Genomic DNA, 6,270 nt, shown 5'->3' with positions numbered 1-6,270 from the left:
AGCAGGAGAATCAACATTTCGGGCATAAGCCCTTCATCAGGAATAAGACCTGTGGGCCGGGGGCTGAGAGATAAATGAAATGGGGGTAGGGATGGGGTGAAAGTATCTGGGAATGTGATCGGAACAGGCCTGTCTCTGGAAGCTCTTGTTCAGATCGCGTTTGGTTGGTGTTCCTGCTCTCGGGTGTCCTTTGTTGGGATGATGCTCTTGGTTTGGTTTCTGGATGCAGCTTCTCTGTTCAGCCTCTGTGGTTCTTGGTTCTGAAGCAGTTTGTTGGGGCTTGCTGAAGCTGTTCCTGCAGAAACCTGTTGTTGAAAAGGCTCACCCTCAGATTAGTGCTGGCTGTTATACAGACTGTGTGCCCCGTTATCTCCCCTCAGATCTGTGTTGGCCAATGTGTTTATGGTGTTCCCTTTGGGCTGTGAATAAATAGTGATTGTGTTGAATGTCCAGTATCTGTACAGGTTCCAAAATGTCTGTGTTAATAGGCCGAGGTGTAAAAGTGAGGTTCAGTCTGGAGAATGAGGTCTGGTTGGTATCTCTTTAAGGGTTGAGGTGTGAACTGGAATTCCAGGCAGAACAATGATTCCAGGCAGCCATTTCCGTGTCTCTATGTTTTCCCAGAGCTCAGCCTCGCTGCCTCTTTATTTTTAAAAGGTTTTTAAAAATCCAGGGTTTTAGATGATTGGAATATTTGGTCAATTCCAACATGGGAGAACTCCAATTACTCTGACAAATCAATCAATTGATTCTCAAATAAACATTGAGCTTCCTTTGTTACTTTGGCTTGTTTCTCTGGTTTTAACCAAAATGGGTCAGCCATCTCCGTGTCTCTGTGTTTTCCCAGAGCTCAACCTCGCTGCCTCTTTATTTTTAAAAGGTTTTTAAAAATCCAGGGTTTTAGATGATTGGAATATTTGCTCAATTCCAACACGGGAGAACTCCAATTACTCTGACAAATCAATCAATTGATTCTCAAATAAACATTGAGCTTCCTTTGTTACTTTGGCCTGTTTCTCTGGTTTTAACCAAAATTGGTTTTGTTTTATTGGGTCTGAATTATCTACCTCCACACCATGTTCAATTAATGTGGCGAATCCAAGTGTATCTTTTAAAGACAATGTATCAGTGCAGAATGTGGTCATTCAGCCCATCAAGTCCACTCTGCCATTCTATCATAGTTGATTTGTTTGTCAACCCCATTCTCCTGCCTTCTCTGTTACCCTTGATCAGTTTACCAATCAAGAACCTATCTATCTGTCTTAAATACACTCAATGACTTGGCCTCCACAGCACTCTGCAGCAATGATCAATCCACAGATTAACCACTCTCTGGATGAAGAATCTCCTCCTCATCTCACTTCCAAAGGATGGCCCCTTCTGAGGCTGTGCCATCAGGTCCCAATCTCTCTGCCAAGTGGAAACATCTTCTCCATGTCTACTCTATCCAGGCCTCTCAGTTGCAGTCCACCTGCTGTGGGTTGACCGACAACACCATTAGGGAGGGAATTCCAGGATCTGGAGCCAGCAACAGTGAAGGGACACAATATATTTTCAAGTCAAGATGGTGAGTGGCTTGGAGGGGAACTTGAAGGTAATGGTGTTCTCATATATCTGGTGCCCTTGTCCTTCCAGATGGAAATGGTTGTGTTTGGAAGATGCTGTCTGAGGATCTTTGGTGAATTTCTGCAGTGCATCTTGTAGATAGTAAACACTGCTGCTGCTGAATGTAGGTGGGAGAGGGCATGGTTACATGTGGATGCAGTGCCTATCAAACGGCTGCTTTGCCTTGGATGGTGTCCAGCTTCTTGAGTGTTGTTGGGGGCTTCACCCATCCAGGCAAGTGGGGAGTATTCCATCACATTCCTGACTTGTGCCTTGTAGATTGTGGCCAGGCTTTCAGGAGACAAGAGGTGAGGTACTTGCTGCAGTATTCTTAGCCTCTGACCTGCTTTTGTAGCCACTGTGTTTGTTTGGTGAGTTTCAGCTGGCTATCAACTCCCAGGATGTTGATAGTGGGGGACACGTTGATGGTAACACCACTGAATGTCAAGGGACACTGGTTAGATTGTCTCTTATTGGTGACAGTCAGAGTCTAGCATTTGTATGACATGAAAGTTACTTATCACTTGTCAGCCCAAGCCTGGATATTATCCAGATCTTATTGCATTTGAACATGCACAGCTCCAATCTCTGAGGAGTTGGAAATGGTGCTGAACATCGTGCAATCATCAGTGAACATCACCCCTTCTGACCTTGTGGAGGGAAAATCATTGATGAAGTAGCTGAAGATAGTTGGGTGAAGGAGACTACCCTGAGGAGCTCCTCCAGGGATGTCCTGGAGCTGAGATGACTGACCTCTAACAATCATGACCATCTTCCTATGTGTCAGGTATGGCTCTAAATACCAAAGAGTTTGCCAATGATACCCAGTGATTCCAGTTTTTTTAGGACCTCGAACCGTTTATTGACATCATGTGGAGTGAATCGAATTGCCTGAAGACTTTTATCTGTAATGCTGGAGACCACTGGGGGAGGCCAAGATGGATCATCCACTTGGCACCTCTGGTGATGATTGCTGCGAAAGCTTCAGCTTTATCTTTTGCACTGCTGTGCTGGGCTCTTCCATCATTGAGGATGGGGATATTTGTGGAGACTCCTCCTCCAGTGAGATGTTTAATCATCCAACACCACTCATGACAAGATGTTTCAGGACTGCAGAACTTAGACCTGATCCGTTGGTTGTGGAATTCTTTAATTCTGTCTATCATTTGCTGCTTATGCTGTTTGGTATGCAAGGAGTCTTCTTTAGTGGCTTCGCCAGGTTAACACCTCATCTTAATGCATGCCTGGTGCTGTTCCTGGCATGTCCTCCTGAATTCTCCATTGTTGATCCCCTGGTTTGATGGAAATGGTTAAGTGGGCGATACGCCAGGCCATTATGTTTCAGATTGTGCTGGAGCAGAATTCTGCTGCTGTTAATGGCCCACAGTGTGTCATGGATGCCCAGTCATAAGTTGTGAGATCGGTTGTAAGTCTGTCCCAGTTAGCGTGGTGATAGTGTCACACAACATGATGGATGCTATTCTCAGTGGCAGGCAGGAGTTGGCCTTCAAAAAGACTGTGCAACGCTCACTCTGACTGATACTGTATAGGACAGATGCATCTGCAGCTGGCGGATTGGTAAGGATGAGGTCAAGTATGACACATTTTTAAAAACTGCACCACCTATTTAAACAATTTTTGCTCAGTAAAACATGTGATTCTGGATGCCTGTGTTTTCCAAATCCCCATGGTCCTCTCATGGAAATCTGATGTACTCTCCACAATATCTCCCTATGATAGCTGGGTGGTACCACTAGCCAATGTCTAACCTACCATTCTGCATCTGTGAGTCCATTGGGGTGGGGGGTGGGTCTCCACTTCCTCATCAGCGCTCCATTCTGAAGGTAATAACACTCTGAAACTCCTCCAGCCTCGACCTCAGCATGAACTGACTGTGTTCATTTGGTTCATTCAGGATCTGCTTCTTGGATCTGCTGTAATTAGGGACATCATAGTAAACACTCCAGCTGGATTATCTTCACCCTTTTGGAAAGTATCAGTGATCCTTTCACTTGTTGTGGTGTCACATCAGCCCTTATTGATGGATGTTGTTTAACCATGGCCCTGGTTACCTCACACGAAGGAGAGAGGCCAGGAACCTGTTCCTGTCATTGTTCTGTTTCTTGGACCTCCTTTGGACATTCTGTAATTATTGGGGAAGCTACTGCCTTTAGTCCTGACAAATCATTCCCCAGAAGGAAATCGACTCCCTCAACAGGAAATGTTTTCCCCACTCCGACAATCCCAGGCAACATCCTGGTGAATCTCCTCTACATCGTTTCCAGTCCAATCACAACCTTCTGACAGTGTCATGACCAGCATGATACACAGTATTTCAGATATAACCTAACCAATGCTCTGTAAAGTAACAACTAGACTTCCTTGCTCTTATATTCTACACCCTGGCTAGTGATGGCAAGCATCCCATGTGCCTTCTTCACCACCCTGTCTAGCTGTGCTGATACCTTCCAGGATTGATGGACTGGTACACCAAGGTCCCTTTGTTCCTCACTACTCCCAAGGCACATAAGAACAGAAGAACTAGAAGCAGGAGTCGGCCTTCTGGCCCTTCAAACCTGCTCCGCCATTCAATAAGATCATGGCTCATCTTTTCATGGACTCAGCTCCCCTTACCCACGATCTCACTGTATCTCTTAATTCCTTTACTGTTCAAAAAGAATCTTAGCTTTGAAAACGTTTACTGAAGTAGCATCGACTACTTCATTGGGCAAGTAATTCCAGAGATTTATGACCCTCTGGGTGAAGAAGTTCCTTCTCAATTTGGTCCTAAAACTGCTCCCCCTAATTTTGAGACTCTGCCCTCTTGTTTTAGTTTCACCTACCAGTGGAAACTTCCTATGTCTTATCTATTCTCTTCATAATTTTATATGTTTCTATAAGATCCCCCATCCCCCTCATTTTTCTAAGTTCCAATGAATGTATCCCAGTCTACTCAGTTTCCTCTCACAGGTCAACCCTCTCAACCCCCGAATCAACCGCGTGAACCTTCTCTGCACCCCTTTGTGTGCCAGTACATCCTTTCTCAAGTAAGGAGACCAAAACTGCACGCAGTACTCCAGGTGTGGCCTCACCAGCACCCTGTACAGCTGCAACATAACCTCCCTGCTTTTTAAATTCAATCCCTTTTGCAATGAAGGACAAAATTCCATTTGCCTTCCTAATTACTTGTTGTACCTGCAGACTAACCCTCTGTGATCCACGCACATGGACACCCAAGGCACATACCTTTCATTGTGTATATCCCTCCCTTATTAGACCTCCCAAATTGGATCACCTCACACTTATCAGGATTAAATTCCATCTGCCATTGATCTGCCCAATTTACCAGCTGATCAATATCAGACTGTAGCCTGAGACCCGGTAATCCAAGATGGCAGCAGAGTAGGACTCTTCAAACCGAGTTCAACTGCTCCATCTGTTTCCTTTTCTTGTTTTTCTTCCATCTTTTTTTCTTTTGTTTTGTAGTTTTCTTTTGTCCTTCTTTCATCCTATCTCTCCCAGCCACAGACTCACAGCCTCAGACACCTAGTCTCCGACCAGTGCAGACCCAGTGATACGGCCTCTCAGCTTTGTGTGGCAGTGGCAGAGAGACCTCCCAGCCAGAAAGGCAGACTCTTGGTCTGACATGGCGTCCTCTCAGTTTAATGTGGTGGCCTCTTAGCCCAGCATGCTGGACTGTCAGCCCAGAGTGATGGACTCTCAGCCTAGCATGGCCATCTCTCAGTGGCCCAGTGTGGTTGTCTCTCAGCCCACAGGGTGATCTTTTGCTGTATTTGGTGGTCTCTCAGCCCAGAACGGCCTCAGCATGGACTTCTGGTCTCAGGATATGATCCCATGGTAGCAAAGTGCTTAGGAAAGACTAATGATTGAACTTTCAGATTTGTTACTTTATTGTCTTCTTAAAACTAATCTGTAATGGGTATCTTTTAACTGTATCCTTTCTTTCTATCTTGTTCTTAAGATTCTGTACCTAGGTCCTTGTACGTAAGATGGCACCTTGTGAGGCAACATTACATACTTTTCACTGCACTCCTATACTTTTGTACTTGAGTACTTGTGACAATAAAATAAAAATCAAATCAATATCAACAACACCACCAATTTATGTGGCATCTGAAATCTTTCTAATTATACAATCACAATCAATTTGTTAATGTACATTACAAACAGAAAGGGTCCCAGCTCCAATCCCTGTCACACACCACTGATCACAAGCTTCCAATCACAAAGACAACCCTCCACCATCATTCTTTGTCTCATATTTGGAAGCCAATTTTAGATCAAATTTGCCAACTTGCCTTGGATCCCATGGGCCCTTACCATCTGGACCAGCCTTCCATGTGGGGCCTTTGTTGACATAATCAATACTGGCATCCCTACCTCTCCAAGTATTGCTTAATCCTATACTTCAGGATTTTTTCTAACAATTGCCCTCACACTGACATCAGACTATCTGGTCTGTAATTGCCTGGCCTATCCCTGCTGCCCTTCTTGAACAAAGGAACCACATTGACAATCCTCCAGTCTGGCACTTCACCTGTGGCCAGTGAAGTATTAATCAAGGAAAAGGCAATCAAACTTTAAGACAATGAAATGAAAAATACAGTTAAGTTAAACCTAAAGATGCGATGGAGAAATGAACCC

This window comes from Chiloscyllium plagiosum, chromosome 8 (assembly GCF_004010195.1).
Source record: "Chiloscyllium plagiosum isolate BGI_BamShark_2017 chromosome 8, ASM401019v2, whole genome shotgun sequence".
In the NCBI taxonomy this organism is placed as follows: Eukaryota; Metazoa; Chordata; class Chondrichthyes; order Orectolobiformes; family Hemiscylliidae; genus Chiloscyllium; species Chiloscyllium plagiosum.
Note: the sequence above shows the minus strand (reverse complement) of the source record.